The sequence below is a fragment of the Myxine glutinosa genome, chromosome 4 (assembly GCF_964187855.1).
Source record: "Myxine glutinosa chromosome 4, kmMyxGlut1.1, whole genome shotgun sequence".
Lineage (NCBI taxonomy): Eukaryota > Metazoa > Chordata > Myxini > Myxiniformes > Myxinidae > Myxine > Myxine glutinosa.
The window spans coordinates 47738393-47764464 of record NC_136264.1 but is presented as its reverse complement, the minus strand read 5'-3'; the positions used below and the strand labels follow the sequence as shown (position 1 = coordinate 47764464).

Below are 26072 nucleotides of genomic sequence, written 5' to 3'. Positions count from 1 at the left end.
CGTGACGGACGGACAGACGGAGGGCCGGAGTGCAAACCTATAGTCCCCTCCGGTGTACACCGGTAGGGGACTAATTACAAGCAATGGAGGCCATTTTGAAAAATGGCCGCCATTGTTGTCACAGGACAAATCTGTGATGGCCCTATAGCCAAATATCTTCCTTCGGGCATACTTTAACTGTGTGCCAACTCTCGTGCTTGTATCATCAAAGTCACAATTCTCCCAAATATTCCACCTATCTGCCGTCCTACTTGCCTTAAATATCATTATCCTCTTACAATTCTCAGCACCCTGTATTTCATATTTTAAACTGTATCTGCCAATCTTTTGCCCAATCTATGAAAGTATTAATACTTTACCCGAAACTGATCAAAAACCCCGCACCCTCTCTGCTATATACCTTACTTCGAAGCTTTGCGTCATCTGCAAATTTGGAAATCCTACTCTTAACCCCACAACTTACAACCTCCCAGCCCGACATCCTCCCACTCACAGCCTCTCTTTGCCTCCTATCACTAAGGCAGTTTTCAATCGAGTTAGTTCTTCGATTGTTTCTTGTACCCAGTCAAAACATCCATATGACTATCACGTAATGGCAATTAAATGAAGGATCAGATATCCTTCACAAAATGGACAATGACAAGGCCTCAAAGCCTGGCCTCTACTCCACAGGACAATAAGCTCCTCTGTGTGTTGACTGAGGTTAGTTCCAAAGGTTACGTTGAATGCAGATAAGCAAAAGCAAAACCTCATGCATTATCAGCCGCACCTGCAGGTGGGAAGACCAGAGCAGCAACAAAGATATGTACTCTGGCAGCTGGTTTACACGCACTCAATACTGACTCAAAACCTACGCAAAATGATGCTCTTCACCCATTATTGCCTTTGTTTCTTGTTGTTAAAAAACAGCAAAGCAATTTGAATGGCAGAAAAACGCTCGTTGTACCATTATTTGTTTGTTGTCTTTTGGAAACTTTTCTTCCCGCAGTTTCGACCATCTCTACCCCTTTGACTCTTGCAGATTAAATGTGACGTATGAGATATGCATTCACATTTCCATATTTTGCAAAAAATATAATGGTTTCAGTTGGAAATATGCATATTGAAAATGTGGGGCATCCTTCATTTTATATGTGGATATTTTCCTAATTACCTTGGAAGACAATTTGATCAAATTCGCTGCTTTCGATATCGAACGGTCCAGGGTTGTTTCTCAAACTAGCTCGAGTATCTCCACTGCTCGGATCTTCCTGCATTTTCTCAAAGATGGAAAATATTCCTGGCCCCTTAAAAAAGAGGTCCACTTTTTTTTCCAGTTTTTTTCCCCCAGATCCACTTTTTTGGGGGGGAAATACCGACTACTGGAATCCTGGAAGTTCTAGCAGTGTCCATGTGTTTTATACCTCTCGGCACCTGCAGGTGGGGGAAAAATCGCCAATTATTTTGATGACTTGTGGATGCTGAAGATCCTATGGTACCTTTCAAGAAGAGCAGGCCACATGTGTGGCCTCAGTAATGACCGGACCACTGTTTCTACATATGCATTTGCCAGGCAAACATGTCTATGACAGCAGAAAATAAGCGAAAAAAATTTCCTTGTATTTACAATTAATTAATGAATTAATTATTTTTTAAATTACAATTAGTATAGTTTTGAGCTCAGGATCTAACAATTATTAATTATTCATGGGATTCAGTTGAGGGTAGAATATAGCTGGGCCTGAAAAAAGTTTACTGGTGTTTCGTTTCATCAGAAAGCTGTCCAAATTTATTCCATTTATTTAGATTAATGCAGCCAAGTGGAGGGGCGAATTGTAGCTGTTTGTTATTAACACCAAATCGTACAACCCAACGCTGTATTTTTGATGTCAAGAATCAAGGTAATTTGCATAATATAACAGCGTTTTCATTCCATTTTATAATGAAGAGAAATTGCGTTCCACAATCTCTCTTTAAAGCCAATTGTTGTAAACGTTTAATGAGATACTATCCACAACCATACCGGAATTCATCATAGTATCCTGTGCCATCAGAGGGTGTTTTCTGCTTCTCAGATAGGCTGCAACTAACTGCTGGTTGCATCATTATTAACGCAGTGCCCACCTGTCGATTGACGGAGAGATTTCGAATTTGCCCAGGGAGCGCTCGGACACTAAGTCAGACTTTTTTTCTGTAAACAAGATCGCGGCTCGTGTAAGAGCTAACATCAATCACAAAAAAACAATCGGACAAACAAAACATACAATAAAGGGAGCGGGAGACAGGATGGGGAGAGAGAGGAAAGCACACAACTACAACATTTGAGAGCAGGGACATCGTGAGATCTGTGGGAGGGAGAGGGCTTGGGGGGAGGAGGCGTGGGAAGGGGGGGGGGGTGGGGGGTGGGAGAGGTATACAACACATGGACACTGCTAGAACTTCCAGGAAAGACGTGACATCGGGAGCACGGACATCGGGAGATCTGTGGGAGGGAGAGAGCTTGGGGGGAGGAGGCGTAGGAAGGGGGGGGGGGCGTGGGAGAGGTAAAATAACACATGGACACTGCTAGAACCTCCAGGAAAGACGTGACATCGGGAGCAGGGACATCGGGAGATCTGTGGGAGGGAGAGGGCTTGGGGGGAGGAGGCGTGGGAAGGGGGGGGGGGGTGGGGGTGGGGGTGGGAGAGGTATAAAACACATGGATACTGCTAGAACTTCCAGGAAAGAAGTCGGTATTTCCCCCCAAAAAAGTTGATCTGGGGGAAAAAAAAGTGGAAAAAAGTGGACTTCTTTTTAAAGTGGCCGGGAATATTTTCCATCTTTGAGAAAATGCAGGAAGATCCGAGCAGTGGAGATACTCGAGCTAGTCTGAGAAACAACCCTGGACCGCTCGATATCGAAAGCAACGACTTTGATCAATTGTCTTCCAAGGTAATTAGGAAAATATCCACATTTAAAATGAAGGATGCCCCACATTTTCAATATGCATATTTCCAACTACAACCATTTTTATTTTTATTTGCAAAATATGGAAATATAAATGCATATCTCATACGTCACCTGCCAGTTGCAGGTATACAAGCAAAAGTATTGAAAGAACAAACAAACAATAAACAAAACAAACTAAAATATTGTTACAGATACGACTTTGATGGTATGGTGGGCCGAGCGGGATGGCCGCCGTATCCGTACAAGTTACCCCGATTGCACCCGGGGTTGACTAATCGCGCTATGCTGGCTCAATAAGAAAAAGAAGACACCCGGCTGGATTATAATGACACAATACGACACCGGGGGTTCAGTTCTCAAGTATATTCGTACGGAAAAAGGTTAGATTACAACTACAAGAGGGACAGCATAGGAAGACAGGCACTTAGACACACTCTTATATTAACCCTAGACAGACCACAGATAAACGGGACAACGCTGACTCACACGGGATTTGATGGCAAGGAAAGCGGCAGTCGATGGCTCAGGTGCACCTGGCTCAGGGACAGAATCACGTACGGTGGTGTCCAGCAGATGCGGGGAGGTCGCTCAGCGCTCGTGGGTCGCGACTTTGGTGGAGATGCCGGGGAGGTCGCTCAGCGCTCGGGAGGGTGGCGTCTTGTCCTTCCAAGCTCGGGGCGCATCTTCCGTCACGTCCGGCGCGGGGCCGCGTATATCCGGCGGGGAGTGACACGCCCTCGGCTCGTTAGCGCCGCCCCAGATGGCCTCGGCCCATGGCTTCTCATTGGGTGCGGGGGTTACCGGCTCCGCCCTTGACGAGGGGCCGACAGGGAGCCCCTTCGTGGTAACCCCGTGGAGCGCGTGGTCAATGGCGGCTAACCGAGCCGGAAGGAGGACGCCCACTCCCCATGCCGTCACCGCGCCGCCCCCCTCTTTTGTTGTTGTTGTTGTAGTTGGCGCTTCTTCATGGGGAAGAGATGCGGAGAGGTATGGGGAGGTCCTAAACTTCCTAACAGGTGCCATATAATCACATTCTGGTGCAACGAAGAGTCATAATTAATGGAAACAAGTCCTTAACTGACATAGATTAAGAATAACTAGCAAGATGTCCTATAATTGTCTACGTGTGGTGCGGGGGACCTGGGCACGACATTTAATGGGGGGATGAAGGGGAAGATCGGCTCTAATGGGTGTTGTTTACAGACAATGGGACTAGGGAATGGGGTAAGGGAGAGTTGGGGAGTATCGGAGAAAATAGGGGAATATTTACAAGCGGATATGGAGGCCAAATTCCATATTCGCAACATTGCACCCTTCTCTACCCTCGGGGCGTCCCGACCCGATAAATTTTTACCTACTTTAGTGTGGCACGCAATGTAGTTCCCTCTACTATTAACTCTACCCTGAGTGCGACAGTTTTACAGATATTCACAAATGAGTAAATATGTCCCCCTGCGACGTTGCACCCTTCTCCTCACAGAAACACACCCACAGGATAACCGCATCCGGAAAGAATTCTCAAACTAAACATACAGCCGGTAGGGAGCATTATTTACAAGACTACGCTGCTATTTACACTACGATCCAGGACCTGTTTTTGGAGGAACACATGCAGATGTTATGCATAGAGAGAGCGCGCTTGCCAACATCGATACACCAACCCACGAGTGCTCTGTGGCCGACGGCCTTTAATAACGTGCAGAGCACCCTTTCCCGAGCATCAACAGCACCACCCCACCACCAATCGGTGCAGTCACCATTGTTCAATGATTAAAAATAAATGCGACAACCCCTAACCCTGCAGGTGTCTCTTGCTCTTCTTGTGGTGCACTTGGTGGTGTTAACTATAAAGTGGTTCACCTGTATGGCATAGGTGCCACGTTGACCCATAGGTCCATCCCCGGGTGGTGCTTGGCCGCAAACTAACTGCGGTCCATTGTGGGTGGCCACAAACATTGCGGTCCATATGGTGTATCGATCCAGGCAGCCAACAGCGAACGTGCAGGCCCACCACTGCGCAGCCAGCACCTCTCTCTCCTCTCTCTCTACCCCAAAGCCAGATCCTCGGAGGTGGGAGACAAAAGAAGCAGACAAGTGAGTAAGGTGGTAAGGGCGCAAAAGTGCACGCAATACAAGGTGATGCACACTGGGGGCACATGGGAACCAGGTGAGACAGGTACGTTCCTATCGTACGCCCCCCCCCCCACCAGGTAACCTACATGGCCCCTCCCTTACCCCTTACTGCATCCACACAACACAACCCTACTCATAAACATCTACTTTACAAATCAACAAACATCCCTACTGTCTTCCCCGTTCCTCCCATATACCAAATTCGTCTTCTCTCCCTCCTAACCAATCAAATTTGCCATTTTCAACTCTCATCAAAATTTGCCATCTCCAACTGAACATCAAAATTTGCCATCACCAATTCATCATCAGTCCCTCCTAGGGAGGGAGAGATGGAATCACCCCAATGTCTCATCCACGTCGTGATGCGTCTCACAAATCCACAGCAATCTCATTTCCTGCTACAAACCAAGAAAACACAGGTGTGGAGTCATCATCATCACCTCAGGTAAGTGGCTGCGTATGGTGCGACAGGTTCATCAATCCTAACTATCTCCTAAATGACTTTAACAACTTTACACTACCCGGGGGCTTTCTCCGGCCAAACCATTGGCCCTCTTACACTATGGGTTCTAAAAACCAATTCCCATTGGCCAAACTGTGGTGCTCTTCAATTTGGGGTCTCACTCCCCCGATTCATCTCCCGGTGCCCTCGTACAATTTCTGGGCTGCGACGTGTACCTCTCCCAGTGGGTCTACCCACCTGCACACCTCCACCACTGCAGTTGCCTCCGAGCTTACCTGCTCCTTACCCTAACCTAACTACCAGGGGAAGGCCCTCTGGCTCTCTCCCCACTCCGTGCCCTCTCTGGCACTGGGCTGCCCGATCCACACCCGGGATCCTCAGGCACCCACTCACAACTACCGGCTCCCAGAGCCCACCTGCGGCCTCACCTGGCCGACATCCTCACAGTGGTGGAGTGCCCAACCAACTACACACACTAACAGGCTACACGCCCCGCCATTTCCACAACACTAATGCACCCATTCACAACACCATTCTGCAACCGCACCACAAATGCCAATATCCAACCACAACTTACCTATACCCTCTACCTAACACTTACACTACCCGCCCCGGGTATTCGTGAAAGGGGTCCACTCTTCCCCCATCCACACCTTCGCACCATGCACACCACTCCGTACCACTTACTCCAACTCTCTCCACACACCTGTACCTGCACACCTGTGCTCTCACACTTGGTGCCACCTGCACCCTTCTCTCCCCAAGCGCATTCGCGCTGATCCACACACTCACTACTCATACACTGCTCCACACACCTGTCCAATTGCACACCTGTGCAATCACACCTGTTCAATTCTCACACACACACGGCATCGTCTCAGCTAACTACTCCCTTCTGAACTTTGCGCTTCCCAGTCGTCCCTTTAAACTATTGCGCTCCCTCGTCATTATCATCCATACTAATCTACCTGCGTCCCCACTACAGGTATCAGTCACTAACTAATCTTAACGTTACCTAATGTCATCTTCGCTAGATCCCTACACACCATATCCTAACCCACCCGGGCTAGTTTTCACTGCCATACACCCCATAATCTATTGCTCCTCTGCCCCACCATGGGAAGGATGGTGGATTTGCCATCCCACCACATCGGGGGTCTCTCACTACCAATTTTGCACATCAAATTTCAACAAATTACAAATTTGCCAATCATCTGCCAATCACTGTACCATTACCAATCATCACTCTGCCAATCCTTTGCCAATCATCAAATTTTGCTTTTCTCTAATTTTGGGTCCAAAACACTAACCTCATCACCCAGTCGACTCACTAATACCTCTCGGTGCGCCAATCCCTGTCCAAAGCCCGGCTTCGTAAAGCCAAGCAATGGATGCTGGTTGTTTTGTGCCAGCGGCTGAATGCGTCCGGCACTCGGTGCAGGGACGGGGGCTTACCCGTGCCGAGATCCCACACACCACCTCGGCGTGGAGCCATCCAATGCCCCGATCTAGACCTGCCGGCACGTCTCACCAAAAAGTGGTCGCCATGACGACCCCTTCTATCGGGCTGCCAGCTCCGCCTAGTGGAGCACGGACGCGGCCGTCCCACGCGAGGCCCAGCGTGGATCGCGCACGGCGGTCCTTTCGAACCCGCCGTGGCTCGGATCCCCGCTGGTTCTCGCGGCACGCGAAGCCCGGCACGCACCGAGGGCCCGATTCGGCTATAAGTCGTTCTAAACTCGACCCCGTCTAACGTCGATGCTTCACCTGGACGCTTACACCCCGCAGCCCGTTCCTTGCTCACACATCCAGCCGTTTCCATGCTCCTCGTCGTACCTTTCCTTACACACCAAGGTACTCTCATTCCACTCACAGACTTGGTCACACACCTGACCACCGAACACTTTGGCACACATTCGTTGGTCGCACACCTCACCAAAACACCTCTTCGCGCCCCCTCCTCAGTCACCTCCTCTGTGACAATCACAGGTGTGCTCTCATTCGCACACCCAACCACGTGCCTCACCACCAACTCCAGCGTGCATTCCCACTCACGCTCTACCATTCCAGGTGTACATCCTTCCATCCCAGGTGTACATCCTCGCTCACCTGTCGCAACTAACTCACGCTCCATGTCACTCTCACTACTTTCACCTCCATTCCTGACAGCGCACTCACCCTTACTCTTGACAGCGCACTCTTTCCTCGTGCACCTGCCCGTCACACACCTTTCTCGCGCACACTCCTGCGCACACTCTCCCGTCACACCCTCTGTAACACTTACCACACCGCGCTTCCATGTGCTCCCTCGCACACGCGCTACGACCGACTCACTCTCGCCAGCACCCTCACTACTCCTTGGCACGCACTTTTTCCTCACACACCCCAGAGTCGGACTTTCTCGCACACCTCCTTTTTCGCACACCAGCCCTGTCGCACACTTCACCAACGGCCTTTCACGAACACCCGGATCCAAACCAATCCCCAAGCTTCTTAAATCCCCTGGCGCATCATACGCACGACCATATTGGTCACCACTTACACCGGGTCCTCTTTCTCTTCGCTTCTCCTCCATCACCTGCGAATCCCTCATTCGGTTAATGAGCACATCACGATCCAAACACAGACTTTGGACCAATTCTTTTATCTCCTCTTTTATCTCTTTCTTATCCCCTCTCCGTCGCTTCTTAATTTCACTCATCCCTTCTTCCACTTCTTCTAATTTGTGCTTCACCTCTTTTATTCCCCGGTACGTCTCCTCAAGCTCGTCCTCCAAGGCTACCTTGACCGTTTCCAGGTGCGTCCTCACCTGCCGGTCCTTCGTCTCCATTACCTCTATGACCTCGTCCAACCTCGTTGTCAGTCCCTCACGTACCATCTGACATTCCCTCTTCGTCGCTACCAAGTCATCTTTTAGTTCTTTCTGTGTCGCCTTTAAACCTCCTAATACCGCAGTGTTCCTTTGAACCTGCTCCGCTAACTCCGTCTGTCCCACCGTCAGCTGCTCCACCTCCTGCGTCAGGTCCTCTATGCCCCCTTGTAATTTTACAGTCCCCTTTCTCACCTCCTTTTCCATGTGCTCCTCACAGTGCCTCACCTCCTCGCGCACTCCTCCGACCTCCTCACTCACTCCTCTTCTGATCTCCTCTCCCATCACTTGCATCTCCTGCCCAGATGCCACCCTCATCTGCTCCATTTCCTCCCTGTGAGCATCCAGTTTGGTTTCTACCCCCATTCTGACCCCCTCTATCTGCTGCTCCATTTGTTTAACTTCCCTTTCCGCTTGGTCCCTCATGTCCCTCAATTTGCCTTCCATACTGTTTTCTAACCCCTCTAACCCATTTTTCACTCCCTCTATCTGATTCTCCTGGGCAGCCATTCTATTTTCTACCCCCGTTAACCCATTCTTTACTTCTTTTATCCCGTTGTCTAACTCCTCAAAATTATTGTCTAACTTCGCAATTTTCTTGTCTAACTCCTCAAAATTATTGTCTAACTTCTCAATTTTCTTGTCTAACTCCTCAAAATTATTGTCTAACTTCTCACTGGTACCCCTCGCTTCGTCCCTCATTACCCCCATTTGGTTTCCCATTACCCCCATTTGGCCCTCCATTCGCCCACTATCAACCCTCATTTGCTCACTCTGAGCATCCATCCGGTTCCCCAATTGGTTACTCTGCAGTTTGAGGGACGCCTGCATTTGCGCCATAAATTGCTCCATGAGGACCTGCATCTGGGCCATCCCTCCCACTTGTGCAGCGGGTGCGGCCGCCGTAGCTATGTGCGAGGCGCAATTTCGCGCGTCTGCTACCCCCGCTGTTTCGCTCTCCTCATGTCCCTCATGTCCCTCAATTTGGTCCTGGACCGACCCTGCTTCACTCTCCCCTACCGGACCCCAGCCGTCTTGATCCGCCATAGCGCGACTTTCAAAATTCGGTTTTTATTTTTTATTTTCGTAAAACAAATTGAAATTTCGCCGTTATAATTTCGCGCGGGAAACGCGCTCCGAATCGATTTTCCCTCCCAAAATTTGGGCCTAACTAATTTAGTCCCGGGTTCGAATTCCACTCCTCGACACCAATTGTTACAGATACGACTTTGATGGTATGGTGGGCCGAGCGGGATGGCCGCCGTATCCGTACAAGTTACCCCGATTGCACCCGGGGTTGACTAATCGCGCTATGCTGGCTCAATAAGAAAAAGAAGACACCCGGCTGGATTATAATGACACAATACGACACCGGGGGTTCAGTTCTCAAGTATATTCGTACGGAAAAAGGTTAGATTACAACTACAAGAGGGACAGCATAGGAAGACAGGCACTTAGACACACTCTTATATTAACCCTAGACAGACCACAGATAAACGGGACAACGCTGACTCACACGGGATTTGATGGCAAGGAAAGCGGCAGTCGATGGCTCAGGTGCACCTGGCTCAGGGACAGAATCACGTACGGTGGTGTCCAGCAGATGCGGGGAGGTCGCTCAGCGCTCGTGGGTCGCGACTTTGGTGGAGATGCCGGGGAGGTCGCTCAGCGCTCGGGAGGGTGGCGTCTTGTCCTTCCAAGCTCGGGGCGCATCTTCCGTCACGTCCGGCGCGGGGCCGCGTATATCCGGCGGGGAGTGACACGCCCTCGGCTCGTTAGCGCCGCCCCAGATGGCCTCGGCCCATGGCTTCTCATTGGGTGCGGGGGTTACCGGCTCCGCCCTTGACGAGGGGCCGACAGGGAGCCCCTTCGTGGTAACCCCGTGGAGCGCGTGGTCAATGGCGGCTAACCGAGCCGGAAGGAGGACGCCCACTCCCCATGCCGTCACCGCGCCGCCCCCCTCTTTTGTTGTTGTTGTTGTAGTTGGCGCTTCTTCATGGGGAAGAGATGCGGAGAGGTATGGGGAGGTCCTAAACTTCCTAACAGGTGCCATATAATCACATTCTGGTGCAACGAAGAGTCATAATTAATGGAAACAAGTCCTTAACTGACATAGATTAAGAATAACTAGCAAGATGTCCTATAATTGTCTACGTGTGGTGCGGGGGACCTGGGCACGACATTTAATGGGGGGATGAAGGGGAAGATCGGCTCTAATGGGTGTTGTTTACAGACAATGGGACTAGGGAATGGGGTAAGGGAGAGTTGGGGAGTATCGGAGAAAATAGGGGAATATTTACAAGCGGATATGGAGGCCAAATTCCATATTCGCAACAATATTATTGCTTAAATGTGGTGATAACATTCCAAAATATCTGTTTACAAGGATCACAAAACTTAACGTAAAAAGTGTCCCTGCATTCCGTCTGATAAGCTGCAGTGCATCGGCCGTAAAAGTCACCTGCTGATAGCACAGACCCTGTGGGCAGAAATGCTCGGGAGTAGCAGATTGGTATCGGGACCAACTCGGAGGAGGCAAATGAACTTCCATCGATACTGTCACGCCACAACCACAAGCACTCCACACCGAAAAGTGTGCTCTCTTAAACCATATCCAATATTCTCCCCACCTCCACACCGGGGACCTGCTTGGACAAAACAGCCCGGGATTTAACACACTTTTCATCCCAATAACCCAGGTCATCTATTGTCCACCTTCGTGACTCCATGCGCATCATTTGGGATTTCCCGAGGGAGAGGCTCTCGCTCTGATGGATAAGATAAATAACCATTAACCTTGGCACCTACGGCATTTATAAGTTACCATTTTCAAAATGAATTTGTACAGAATGATGCCCGACACTCGCTGTGCAACACCATTTATCAATGGCTTAAGTGTTCGCCTTTCATTGCGCAGATTCATTGCCATTACATGGAGACAGGAAAAGGACCTTTTAAAGTGAGGATAACGGAAAGTCTCCGTGACAGCGTGTTGTTAGTACAACTGGTTTCTGCAGGTTGGGAAATTTCTCGGAAACAAATGAGCAAAAAACAAGATATATAAACAAAGAACGCTGCCAGGGAAGATAAATAAATTTGAAAAAACTTGGGGGGGCTTGAGGGTAGAGGGGCGAGAGAGGGGAAGGGAAAAAAAATCCTGAAGTTCCACACTGAAGATTAGCACCGTTTTGTAATCCCCCAAACCCCTGCACTTGAACGATAATGAGAACTGGTAATACGAAAACCCTGCAGTGTTAACCTGATTAACTCATTTACTTCTTCCTTCCCAACAGAATGAACGAGTGCACTTATTCTGACCTGAATGGTGCAGATTGATTTGGCTGATTTTCTGGAAACATTCGGAGGGTGACGTCATTTTGTGCATTTCTGCTCACAGTGTGGTCAACCATAACTCGATGTGTCCATGGATTTTAGCTTGGCAGTTTGAACTATTTACTTGGGCTTTAAATTGATGACCCGTGTAGCCATAACCTTTAAAAAATTTCAAAAAGCAAGTCAGTAGCCTTGTAGGACTTCCCAGCATGTCCTCAAAATAAGGTGAAAGCGGTCGAGAGTTCATAGAACACCTTACCCAATGCCGTCTTGAGAAACAAGGGCATGGGCGGAGTCTACGAGCAGCAAATTTGATTGGTCGTGATGACATAAAATGCCATGATATTTTGTCCAAGTGCTGTTAAACCGAAGAGTTTTGAAAGTGCCAAAAAGGCGATTTGCGTGCTACAGGTTCAAGTATACTATGCATTGAAGATTTTAAATGTTGCATAAAAAGTTTTTAAAGAAGTTTACCGTTGTTGATGCAGCGTCTTTTACACCACCTTATTTAACACATTACATTAGTTATTTGTGCCTATTGTTTGCATCCTTTATGACGTCCTTAAAAAACAGTAAATTTCCTGTTTGGAATGATTTTCAAATTTGCTTGACTACCAGACAGCAGACAGAGTTATCTCACTCCTCTCCGCGCATCGGGATGACTTCAGAGCCGAAATACTGTAAAACGACAGGTTCGTTTTCCAATTCGTGTTCAAAATATAACATTCAATTGAAATGAAGTTTGTTTTGTTTTTTAGTTGTTTTTTTTGTATACAAGATCGAGGCTAGTGAAAGAGCTAACATTAATCACACAAAAATCAAACAGATACATAAATCATATAATAAGGGGAGTGGTAGACAAGATGGGGAGAAGGGGAAAAACACAAACACAACATTTGAGAGCAGGGACATCGGGAGATCTGTGGGAGGGAGAGGGCTTGGGCGGAGGAGGCATGGGAAGAAGGGGGGTGGGGGGGGGGGTGGGAGAAGTATAAAACACACTGCAAGGACTTCCGGGAAAGAAGTTGGTATTTCAAAAAAGTGGATCTGGGGTGAATTAGCGGGGGTAGAAAATATCAAGGTTTTGGATGGGGGAAGAATAAGAAATGGTGGTGAACCATGATTATGGTGATGGTGAAGTTGTTCCTCGATCATAAACTGACATTTGTAGACAGACAGACAAAAGTGAACCAACTTCAGTTATATATGTGAGGAGTTCCAACGGTTCAAAGAACATGATACAACAGTCCAAGACATGTCAAAAGCAAAAGTACAAAGCATTTTAATAAATAAAATGCATCTGCCACAACTAAACAACAACAGTAGCATTTCAAAAGCATCTCCAAATATATACATATAAAGGTGTGTTGGGCCAAAAGAGTGCGAGATCTTGAAATAATATTGCTTGTAGGTGTCGATAGGCCCAGATATGTGAAATAAATGTGTGACTACCAACTTATGGCCATGTAGTGATGACAGTGTAAATCCTAAAATTACATCATCATACCTAATCGACCATATGGTGAAAAATAAATAGGGACATAGTTTGTCAAAACTCAAAATATCTCATTACCTCAAAATAGTTTTTCAAATTCCACATTTGACGCATAACTGAGCCTTCATAAAGTGCATCCTAGATTAAGACAGTGACCCTTAAATGCAAGTTCAAAGAGTTTCATGGAATAGCGGATGTACTGAATGGACCTGTGGGTGAGATTAAACAAACAAGAATTTACAACAGGGAGAAGGGTTGAAAGAGCTAGGAAAGAAAAGAGGACAAAGATGAGAGAAGAGTTGATAAAAAGAGAAAACAATTGATTAAATTTGATGAAGAATGCACAAAATTATGCCGATTCATTCGATTGGGGTTGCTGCATGAAATACACCACGGAAGGTTCAAGGTTTCTTGGGAAATAACCAGAAATTGTGACTCCCTAAACCAGAAATTGTGACTCCCTAAATATAAAGATATTTCCTTTTCGGAGATTTGTGCACATCTCCGAGAGACAAGAGCCACCATGCTGAGCCATTAATTGTCACGGCCAACACAGCTGAGCATCAATGCTGTCCGAGGCAGTGCGACCTTCAACAGAGGAACCGCCGTTTTGCTACAATCGATTGCCAGCTTGTCTTGAGCAGGCGAAACCCCAAGTCGTCAATGGCACGCTGGCATCGGCCCACGGCGCGGCGCTGTGCTGTCCCTTTCAGCGTCTGGGATGAAGCAGCTGACATTAACCCCCAACTCTGTACGATGTGATCCATTCTTATCCTGTACACTCCCTCCTTTCTCCCTCTACCACCACCCTCACAACTCGTTTCACTCTCTCATCTGCCCCCTCTTCAGCCCCCACTCTTTTTGCTCTCAGTTGCCTGAATCCCCTGCAGAGGCTCAGCACCAATAGACAATGGCAAACGAAATACCTGACAGGATCACGACCACCTGCTGAGAGACAGCTCATCGGCTCTGCTGCCTCTGCAAAGGGTTCGCCTTCTCTCTCTCTGCTTGACAAGGACCCCCACAGGTGCACCTCCAAGGTGTTCATACAAAAGACCTCATTGTCACTCCTGACCTTTTGAGAACATCCGACCGGGCTTAAGTCCCACATCCCATTCCTCCATTCGCAGCCCCTGCTCCCCTCACCCTTCCAGCAGTGGATACATCTTTGACGGGATCATTTAACTGTACACTTGGAGCAGATACTGCATGAAGGAACCAATAACTGTTTGTGTCCTTGTTACCATGAAAAAAGCTTTCATTGAAATTGGCATTAAACGTGTGAAAACATTAAGAATAAACAATTCGATAGAAATAAGATTTGGCAAGACCTATCAATCTTTGTTTTTCCCAGACACCCTTCATAGATTGCTTGTGATGAAATTATCAGTGACGCAGAGTAGAATGCACTACACCAGTAATCTGGAGCTATAAATGATCTAATGCTGAAAGAGAACTACACTGCAAGTTGACAAGTATCAAACAAGTTACCAAGTTGAAATTCTGGCTGGAAGAATAGCGAAGATGCATGATCTCTCGCCTTTGAGATGTCTATCTTGGGTTGGAATCTTGACCCAGCTATAAACTGTCACCCTGGTGTTTTGCATGCAAGGCGAGGCATCATTGTGTGTGGAAGGACATTTACTCGGAGGACGAGTCTGGCAGCACTGGTTGTTGGTGGAATTTAAAGATCCCATGGCCATGAAACATGGGCGAGTTATCAAATTCCTGCCCAAACTGCCTTCGATCAAACGACAAGCCAAGACATCCAGTTTCTTAAAGACTTGGACCAAAGACGTTCCTCCGCCAACCCCAGGAGAAGATAATAATCATTGGGGCCATTAAAGAAGTACTAAATTGAAATGTACCTTTTCCATTGAAATTGATGGACTCAAGACATCACAGAAGATAATCTTTGGACAAATTTCCTATTTCACTCGATGTACCAGAAACCGATTTATGTGATTCTTACATCGCGTTAAATGAAAAGGATTTCAACCAATCCATAGCAGAAGAGTCCCTGCAAATTTTTAATTAAAAATCCCCTAACTTATATTCAAGAAGTTTTCGCTAATACTCAGAAAAAAACTTTAATAACTCAACAAACTTCAGTTTTACATCAGAAGGAATTCCTGATGAGTGTAAAGTGCATTTTTTGAAGAATACATCATCCTGGAGTCATGCGCACTTTGAATGTTTTCCGATGCCTTCCAAGTTCACGACCATGCATCAGAGTTAATAAAGTATTACAAAAATAAACACGCAGTTGATTTTTCAACCATCTGCCTCTTCAACGTGTCCAAAAATATACAGTTGTGTGCACGATCTATTTTGAAATAAACTCTGGCTGGAGTAAAGAAAAAGAATGCCGCGAGGCAAAGAGTAAAAAAAAATATGAGGAATATTGCAGGAATGTCTTGAGGCGCCATTTTATTCTTAAGGCTCCGGAATAGCAAAAACAAAATGAAGCAACGGTGCAACTGCTGCTGAATAGACACCCAAGTGCAGCTGCAAAGACACTCTAATATCCCTCGTGTTATTGTTCTGCTCTGTCTTTCAAAATTTCCTTCCATCTCGGCAGAAGTGCAGGCTCCAGGCGCCGCCTCTTCGTCCAAGTGTTGGGACGATCTATTCATCGGAGATAAGCCCCTTAGAAATGGAAAAGGAGTGCTTCATTCAGGGCCTGGCAGACAGCAGGAAGATTTATCCTTTTTCTGGACAATGCATGCTTTCTCTCCCTTAATCTAGCCGGCACAATTGAGGCCTTCTTCAGAGGCCAGCATCTCCCGGCTTTTCCCACGAATCGACGCTCCAGCGATTAGACCGACCCGTGGATTGCAAAAGCTTGATCCTCGTCTCGCCGTTAAGGCTGCACACCTCCTTCTCTCATCCATCCACCATCTCCACCAATGTTTGCCAACCCGCTCACCTCCCATTAAAAACCCTCCACCCTCACCCAAGCCACTGCTACATAGCTTACAAAAGAAGGTCTAGGTCTTTGCCAGGGAGACAGGGTGGTTGGTTGACCTTGTCAGGACCCTAATGACCTTGACCACATGCTTTCAAGATCCCCACATAGGCAGACACCCATGGATTGTCATCTCAATCATGCTTCATCTCCTTTTTCTTACAACCTGTACAAGCAGGGCACACAGCTGAATGATCTTTTTCATTTTATTGGATCATACGGAATGTTTTTTTTGTCTATATTTCATCACAATACTTCCAGTTGATGAATAAAAACACCGCAGAAAAATCAAAGAATAACGTGCATGTCGCTGCATCACCCCATCTTTCCAATTCAAATATTTATATAATTCAGCATTACCAATTTCAATATGGGTATTTATATCCTGCCAAGTCAACGACTGCTCAAAGATTTAGGTGGAAAGCACAATCAGTAAGTGTGAAACTTACTAAATCATCACATGTTGGACAGCCTGAGCACAATGCCTTAGAAACGTCCCCAATCTTAGGAAAGATTTACTGATTTCTTAAGAAATCAAAATATTTCTATAGCCAAACAGATAACTTCACAATTGATTTGGCTTACGAAACAACGCCAACCTATAAAGGTCATCGAAATGTTTCAGAGAAAGGTAAGACAATTGCTTTAAAAGTGTGATGACATCTCAGATATCAATCAAATGCAGCAATGAAGATATCCATACTAATAGAGGAGACTAGAGGAGATAACTTGCTCCTCTTACCAATAGAGGAAACTAGAGGAGACAACTTGCTCCTCATACTAATAGAGGAGACAACTTGCTCCTCATACTAATAGAGGAGACTCGAGGAGACAACTTGCTCCTCATATCAATAGAGGAGACTCGAGGAGACAATTTGCTCCTCATAATAATTGAGGAGACTAGAGGAGACAACTTGCTCCTCATACCAATAGAGGAGACTAGAGGAGACAACTTGCTCCTCATACCAATAGAGGAGACTAGAGGAGACAACTTGCTCCTCATACTAATAGAGGAGACTAGAGGAGCAACTTGCGCCTCATAATAATAGAGGAGACTAAAGGAAAGAACCTGCTCCTCATAATAATAGAGGAGACAATAGGAGAGAACCTGCTCTTCATAATAATAGAGGAGACTAGAGGAGACAACTTGCTCCACATAATAATAGAGGAGACTAGAGGAGACAACTTGCTCCTCATAATAATAGAGGAGACTATAGGAGAGAACCTGCTGTTCATAATAATAGAGTAGACTAGAGGAGACAACTTGCTCCTCATAATAATAGAGGAGACAAGAGGAGACAATTTGCTCCACCTAATAAATAGAGGAGACTAGAGGAAACAATTTGCTCCTCGTACTAATGGAGGAGACCAGAAGAGACAATTTGCTCCTCATAATAATAGAGGAGACTAGAGGAGACAATTTGCTTCTCATACTAATGGAGGAGACTAGAGGAGACAATTTGCTCCTCATACTAATGGGGATATGTGGACTTTGTATGAGGTGTAGAGCAGAGAGGGCCAATAAAAATACCAACAGAGCTGGAGTATTAAAAACCAGCTGCCAATTTGATTCTTGTACAGGTTATTTCACCGTATAACTTTTTACCATCTTCAATCCGTGCACGATTCCGTGATTTGTGCATCGGGTTATTCATATCTAAACCGAAGGCGGTCCATTCAGCTTTGCCTGTTCCATTAGCGTCCTAGACTGATGATATTGGGTCACTAGGTGCAAATATTGAGATTGTATCCATTTATCCATCACCTTCAAATGTCCTTGTTAATCACATAGGCCCTCAAGCCCATAATGCTGGTCCATTTCTGCCAATATCCATGTACTCCTCTATTCCCAATGTTTCTAGGTACCTAACTCGTTCCAGTTTCAACCTTTCCAGTGAGACTGCTCCATGCATGAATTACTCTACGAGGTCTCTCATGGCTTTTCTTTTCTACAATACCGTAAAGTAACTGTATTAAGCTCCCCCATCAGCTGTAAACTGAACTATTGTTTAAACAGGCAATCTGTTGAAAAATAAAGAAAGTTCAAAGCCACTTTTAAAATCGGTATGAACTAATTTTACTTTTGTAAAATAAATAAAATACATTGTTTTCCATTTTGGATCGTGAAACAGAAACTCAATTGAAAGAACAATTGTTGTATTTGAGGTGTCTGTCGCATACGAAGATTTTTTTACCTCCACCACCGAAAGGTGGACGGAGGTTGTGTTTACACCCACGTTTGTCTATTTGTCTGTCTGTCTGTTTGTGAGAAGGATATCTCAAAATGTTATGGATGGATTCGGCTGAAATGGGGAAAAAGGTTGGGTGCGCACAACAAGGACAAATTGGTTCGATTTTGGTAAGAATCCGGATCCTGATACTAGAATCTTTTAAGTAAATCTTCACCATTGAGAAATCGGGCGAAAAGCGATATATAACATGATATTAAAAAAAGTCATGGACGAGTTATGACTAAAATTGGTGGACAAGTTGGTCAGGTGACGAGAACAAGCCGACTAGATTTTGCTTCATGTCGGATCCAGATCCAGCATATCAGTGGGATGCAAAACATAAATTGATCAGCCTGGTGGAGATATGCACTCTACCGAGCGCCGTTCTAGTTTCAAAACTGTTTTTCTACTACCCTTTTATGGATAACATGTGTATTTGAAGAGGTGATGTCAGAGGTACCTCTGAATGGAAAACTAATAAGTATTTGAACCTGTAGGTTATCAAAATTTTTTTTTTTTAGCCATTGAGCTTTGATGAAGAGACGTCACTTCCCAGAGGACTCAAGGTACTAGAAACAGCGCAAAACCATCATTGTGAAGTCACCTTTCTTTGCGCACTTAATGGAACAGTTAAGTAGACATTTCGTTCTTCCCAGGATGCCAACAAATTGGGTTTGTCTGTGCTCTATCCTCTAACTGCTGAGCATCAAGGAAGGAATTAACCAACATGATGGTCATAGCTTAGAGATGCACTCGCTCTAATTTAGCTTTTCAAAACGAATGAAGACTTTTCGAATGACCTTGAGAGGAAGGTTTCTTATTCTTAAAAACAACGAATTAACATTATCTCGAACAAGTTTAGACCTATTAAATAATTGCAATAAAAGAAAATGGAAAATGCAATTATGAAAATACATCAAGCAACCAAGACAGAGAAAAGCAAAAGGAAAACCATGGTACTTGATCCACGAAATGTCATACAATCATCTATTCTTTTCGCAGTACCCCAACTTGCTCTATTTACAATTTACATACAGTAATTGTTATTTGTCCGAAGGTATGAGGGGCGTTCAAAACTTTCTATGAATGAGAAACTCGCATGAGTCCAGTGACAGGCCTTTAGTTTTTTCAACACAAGAGTTCATATAATTCTGAATAAAACACATAAATATATTTATTAATAATATCTCCACCTGGTTATACTTTTTTCCGTGTCTTTGTCCATTGTGAGTGTCTTGTCCAGGGAACATTTTGAATGCCCTACATACCTTGCCGGCTGTGTCTCTAAGAACCAACTGTTCCTTTGTCAGTGATCCATCATCTATTGTTTAGCAAATCTAGACGTTATATAGAGTCACGTTCATATTTCTTCTTTAATCATGCACTGTATATGCAAAACCTTTCAGCACTTTCTTTGCAAAGATTGGCTTTGTGTTTCATAAAGTGAGAAAATATAAAAAGTCCTGAAGTAAACTTGTGGGACGTGTAAGGTAAAATAGACAAACCACATGAGTAAACATGTGCTTGAGTTACTTTTCCCACATAATTGATAATTCTGAGCTGGGGAATTAACAACAAAGCCTCTCTTTCCAGCTTGCCGAGATTTGAACGAAAATGTACATTACAAGTTAGGAATTTCCTGAAAGGCTGAGACTTTGAGATAAATAAAGTTAGGATAAGGAAAAACCAACAAAAAAGTCACCTGCATAAGATACATCAAATAAATATATATAAATATATCAAATATATCATTAAATATATATATATATATATTAGGGTGCATCAAACGCCCCATGATTTTCAAAAAGTTGTTGTATTTTAATGTCTATTCCCTCAAATGTTACACTTGTTGGTAGAAGTATGTATGCAAAAAATAGATGAAATCAGAGGTGGTCCTGGGTGGCCACCGGCCACTTTTATATATTTAGGGCCATTTAGGGCCACAGCTAAACTACTTTACAAGATAATGTAAAATTAACTACAAGATAATGTAAAATTAACCATTATACCTATATACAAAAGTAAAGTCCTACTTTTACTAAATGCCTAATATCAAACAGTTAAAACAACCTTACATGTCAATGTAAAATTAACCAAAATCGTTCTTCATATTACAAAGTTGTAGTACAGTGTTGTAGTATTGTACTTTCATTGATTAAAAGTTTGAAAATGTATTAAGCACAACGCCAATGTCACTACTCCAACTTTGCTCGTTTCCGCAAATTTGGCCTCGCTTTGCGGTCACATTCAACCACTTGAAGAAGATTTTGGAAGTGGTCTTCTCTTCTTGCAGTTGAGACAAAATCAGTTGCGAGCTTTACTGCTCTCTCCGCAGGGTCATTCACAACATTAAGCCCATCCACAATGGACTTGGCTGCCTTGAAGTGCTCATTGTTCTGCCAAGTGTCAACATCCTCTGTTAGGAAGGTCATATCTAGGTGAAGAAGGTTTACTGTAAACCACGAGTCCTCGTTCACAAGATCAGCCAGGGTTGTCGCTTCTGTAATTTTTGGAAATGACGGTTTGCCATATCCAGAACCGTAGCGGTGTTTTGGAGTGCTTGGCATTTCATCTGGTTGTATGGCCAGTAACACATCTGCAAGGGCACGACGATCCTTTTGAGGAATTGCATTGCTGAACAGTGCCAAAACAACCAGTTCTGGGGTTAAATACCACAAATGTCTATCAAAGGCTTTCACAGCGCTGACTGAAATGGTTGAGTTGACAGCTTTATAGTTGAGCAGAGTCTTGTAAAAGCACAAATCAAACCATGGGGCATTTGAAGCAGACTGACATATGAGCCACCAATCACAATAAATATAAACAACAAAAACAACAAACTCCTTCAGTTTTTTCTGTTGATGTTGTGTTGTTACAGTTCCTCGAGGTAGTAGAGAAATTTGCTCTTCAAGTAGGCATATTTTGATGGAATAAAGAATCTTTGACATCCACCTTGCTTTATGCATGGCCCCTGGTCTGTGGAGTGTTCCTTGTTTTGTGACATCATCATCGAGGACTACCTGGCAGAGTTGTGCCATTTCCTTGTAGTCTTCCCTACAGTATGAAGCGCTTGTGCGGATTGTGCTTAAAACCTTGTTTTTGCAGGATAAAAGCAGCTGTTGTGCATAGTCATTGTACATGGAAATGTCAATTTTGGTTAAACTTTCATTCTTTGCATGCGATATGCGTTCCCAATTCTTCTGGAATTTTTGGAACAAAGATACTTCGGGAGACTTTGATGCCTCAATTTTGAGAACGTCAAACACATGATCCAGGATTACCTCTCCAACATGATGGCGACATGCACACCACAGAAGAGCACGGTCCAGTTTTGATTGAATGGTAACACAGGCAGCTGTAACGTGTCCAGTGTTTGATGCTGTTGTGTCAAAACATAAGTTGACAACTGATTGTTTGCACTTCCATGAATGTAGATACGTGTAAGTGTGCTCGGCAATGATGTCACCTGATGACCTATCACTTCCAGGAGGATATCTAGCCACCCCCAGTAGCTTTACATCAGTGGCATTCCCAACCAACACTGGCAATCTTTCTTCCTTGACATTCTTGTTTGTGAGCGTTGGTATCTGCTTGCCATCCCAGTGAAGTGTTGCAGCTGTTGGGGCGATCCAATTTTCTTGAATATCTTTGGCGATAGCACTTGTTATTGATCGTCGAGCCTTATCAGCAGTTGAGTACGACTTGGCCACACGACGTGGATCACCTCCTGCCTCTTGAATTACAGCTTTGGTGAGCGCAACCTGTTGAACAGGAGTTATGTTTAGTCGAGTAGCAACAGACACAACTGAATGTCTTTTCAGAATATCATGAGGAATAAAGGCAGATGTACCTGCATATGTTGATCTGTGGTGACTACGCTTCCTTTGAAACTCTGGAATCGCCTCTTCTTCAGTTTCTTCCAAGCTATCTGCAGAGTCACTATCATCAGAGCATACAGAACTAATTGTCATCTCTTGTACACTGGATGATTCATGACGTTCTCATCTTGAAGCTTCCGCTAAGAGGCGTTTTTCTTTTCTATGATCTTTATCAACTTTCTTCTTGTCAACACCACCAAATGAGGCTACTCTGTCAGATTTCATTGACTCTAAAAATACTCTATCTTCCTCATTCTTAATGTTTGTCATTGCATCTTTTGTCCATACACCAAAGGTCTTATCAAGACGTTCATTCATGGTTTGCAACTTAGCCAAAGTGCTTGGAGATTCTCGGCGAGAAACAGGTATTTGACGCAATTTGTTATTGTCATTAAGAAGGTCAAGTATTAGTTTGCAGCATTGATGGTCTGAAAGCATAGGAATATTTGCTTTAGTGTAGAATTTTTTCAGCTGGATAAGGACGATGCTGGCAGATTTCCATTTCAGTGGCTGAGTTTGTTTGCCTTCACATATTTCTTTCTGGATGTACCACATCACGCATCGAAGAACCTGCCGGCAAGTTGGGAGGCGGACTCCTGTCAATGTACCATCTGCTTCTGTAAAAGCATTGCCAAGACCAAAAATGGCACTTGCTAATCTGGTCTTCTTATCTGCCATCTGAAAGAAAATAAAGGATATTATTAGACTACTAGTATGGGACCCACGATTAGACCTCCGATTTCATTCATGTAAAAATACAAACTAATTATCAAACCATCGTTTTTTGCATAAAATTGTTATATTTGTATTCCTCTCATCAAGACCTTCAATTTGATACCAAACATGACTAGGTTTGGGTGTAAAATAACAAAATCAAACATTTTTACATAGTGCGGCCCCGAAAATGGCCCTAAATATATAAAAGTGGCCGGTGGCCACCCAGGACCACCTCTGATTTCATTTATTTTTTGCATACATACTTCTACCAACAAGTGTAACATTTGAGAGAATAGACATTAAAATCCAAGAACCTAAGGGCGTTTGATGCACCCTAATATATATATATATATATATGTATATATATATATATATATATATATATATATATATATATATATATATATATATACGTATATATATATATATATATATATAAAAAAAAAAATATATATATATACGTATATATATATATTGTTGCGAATATGGAATTTGGCCTCCATATCCGCTTGTAAATATTCCCCTATTTTCCCCAATACTCCCCAACTATCCCCAATCCCCCATTCCCTAGTCCCATTGTCTGTAAACAACAATCAGTAGAGCCGACCTTCCCCTTATTCCCCCATTAAATGTCGTGCCCAGGTCCACCGCACCACACGTAGACAACTTTCGGACATCTTGCTAGTTATTCTTAGTCTATGTCAGTTAAGGCCTCGTTTCCATTAATTATGACTCTTCGTTGCACCAGAATGTGATTATATGGCACCAGTAGTGAGTTTAGGACCTTTCCCATACCTCCTTCCATCTTCTTCCCCAACAATTACAACAACAACAGAGGAGATGGCGGCGGCGCGGGGGAGGATGCGTCCTCACACCGGCTCGGCGCTCCACGGGGTTACCAGAGGGGCTGGCTGTCAGCTCCTCGTCAAGGGCGGAGCCTGGTAACCCCCCCGCACCCAATCAGAAGGGCGGACCGATTCCATCTGGGGCGGAGCTAACGAGCCGAGGGCGTGTCACTCCCCGCCGGATATACGTGGCGACTGAGCGGACGTGACGAGAGATGCGCCCCCAGCAAGAGAAAGAGGTACCTGCGAGCGCTGAGTCAGATGGCCCCGCCTGAGAAAGAACGTTGCCTGCGATCGCTGAGAGAGAAAGGCCCGCCTGAGAAAGAACGTCCCCTCCGAGCGCTGTGACCTCCCCGCATCTTTGGACCGGACTGTACCCTGCTTTGAGCCAAGAGTGCACCTTGAGCCATCGCTACTTGCCTTTCCTTGCCATCAACCCCCGTGTGAGTCAGCCGTTGTCCCGTTTACCTGTCGTCTGTCCGGGGTTAAGATAAGCCTGTGTCTAAGTGCCCATCTTTTCTGTGCTTTACCTCTAGCCCCTGTAATCTAACCTTTTCCGTACGAATATAATTGAGAATCGAAACATTGGTGTCTGTCATTATAATCCAGCCGTGTGTCTTCTTTTTCCTTATTGATCCAGCGTAGCGCGGCTCCGTCAACGTTCGAGTACAATCGGGTAATTTGTGCGGACACGACGGCCATTCCGCTCGGCCCACCTTAACATCAAAGTCGTGTCTGTAACAATTGGTGTCGAGGAGTGAGATTCGGACCCGGGACTAAATTTTTTTTAGGCCCAAACGTTGGGAAGTAAAATCGATCGGAGCGCGTACTGCGCTCGACAAAATCGAACCGGAGCGCGGTCCCGCGGTTACTGCGCTCGACGAAATTATAACAGCAAAATTTGGATTTGTGTTACGGAACTCGAATTTTGAAAGTCGCGCTATGGCGGATCAAGACGGCTGGGGTCCGGTAGGGGAGAGTGAAGCAGGGTCGGTCCAGGACCAAATTGAGGGACATGAGGGACAGGAGGAGAGCGAAGCAGCGAGGGTAGCAGACGCACAAAATAGCGTCGTTGTGCCCGACATTGCGGGAGCGCAAAATGGCGCCTCGCTGATCACCGCGACCGTGGCAGCGCCGCCGGTGGATTTGAACTCGTTTTTCATACAAATGAAGGCCTTTATGGCCCAGAATAGCAAAGAAATGGAAAGCAGAATGAGGGAGCAAATGAAGGCTCAGAGTGAGCGATTGGGGGTAATGGGAAACCAAATGGGGGTAATGAGGGACGAAGCGAGGGGTACCGGTGAGGAGTTAGACAAGAAATTTGGGAAGTTCGACAATAATTTTGAGGGGTTAGACAACGGGATAAAAGAGGTGAGAAATGGGTTAATGGGGGTAGAAAACAGAATGGCCGCTCAAGAGAATCAAATGGAAGGGATGCAAAAAGGGTTAGAGGGGTTAGAAAACACCATGGAAGGCAAATTGAGGGACATGAGGGACCAAGCGGAAAGGGAAGTTAAACAAATGGAGCAGCAGATAGAGGGGGTCAGAATGGGGGTAGAAACGAAATTGGATGCTCACAGGGAGGAAATGGAGCAGATGAGGGTGGCATCTGGGCAGGAGATGCAAGTGATGGGAGAGCAGATCAGAAGAGGAGTGAGTGAGGAGGTCGGAGGAGTGCGCGAGGAGGTGAGACACTGTAAGGAGCGCATGGAGAAAGAGGTGAGAAAGGGGACTGTAAAATTGCAAGGGGGCATAGAGGACCTGACGCAGGAGGTGGAGCAGCTGACGGTGGGACAAACGGAGTTAGTGGAGCAGGTTCAAAGGAACACTGCGGTATTAGGAGGTTTAAAAGCGACACAAAACGACATAAAAAACGACTTGATAGCGACAAAGAGGGAATGTCAGATGGTACGTGAGGGACTGACAACGAGGTTGGACGAGGTGATAGAGGTAATGGAGACGAAGGACCGGCAGGTGAGGACGCACCTGGAAACGGTCAAGGTAGCCTTAGAGGACGAGCTGGAGGAGACGTACCGGGGAATAAAAGAGGTGAAGCAGAAACTAGAAGAAGTGGAAGAAGGGGTGAGCGAAATTAAGAAGCGACGGAGAGAGGATAAGAAAGAGATAAAGGAGGAAGTAAAAGAATTGGTCCAAAGTCTGTGTTCGGATCGTGATGATGTGCTCATTAACCGGATGAGGGATTCGCAGGTGA

General features: G+C 45.4%; 2 protein-coding genes across 6 annotated transcripts in view; both read right to left on the bottom strand.

Moving 5' to 3' along the window:
* Positions 1-21595, bottom strand: part of LOC144891596 (uncharacterized) — a 710104-nt gene extending 688509 nt beyond the window's left edge. The window contains exon 1 of the mRNA XM_078775217.1: positions 20365-21595. The gene's annotated coding sequence lies outside the window, so the exon portion shown is untranslated. The remainder of the gene's footprint in view (positions 1-20364) is intronic.
* Positions 1-26072, bottom strand: part of LOC137424619 (MDS1 and EVI1 complex locus protein EVI1-A) — a 519764-nt gene that overhangs the window by 443672 nt on the left and 50020 nt on the right. The window lies entirely within an intron of this gene.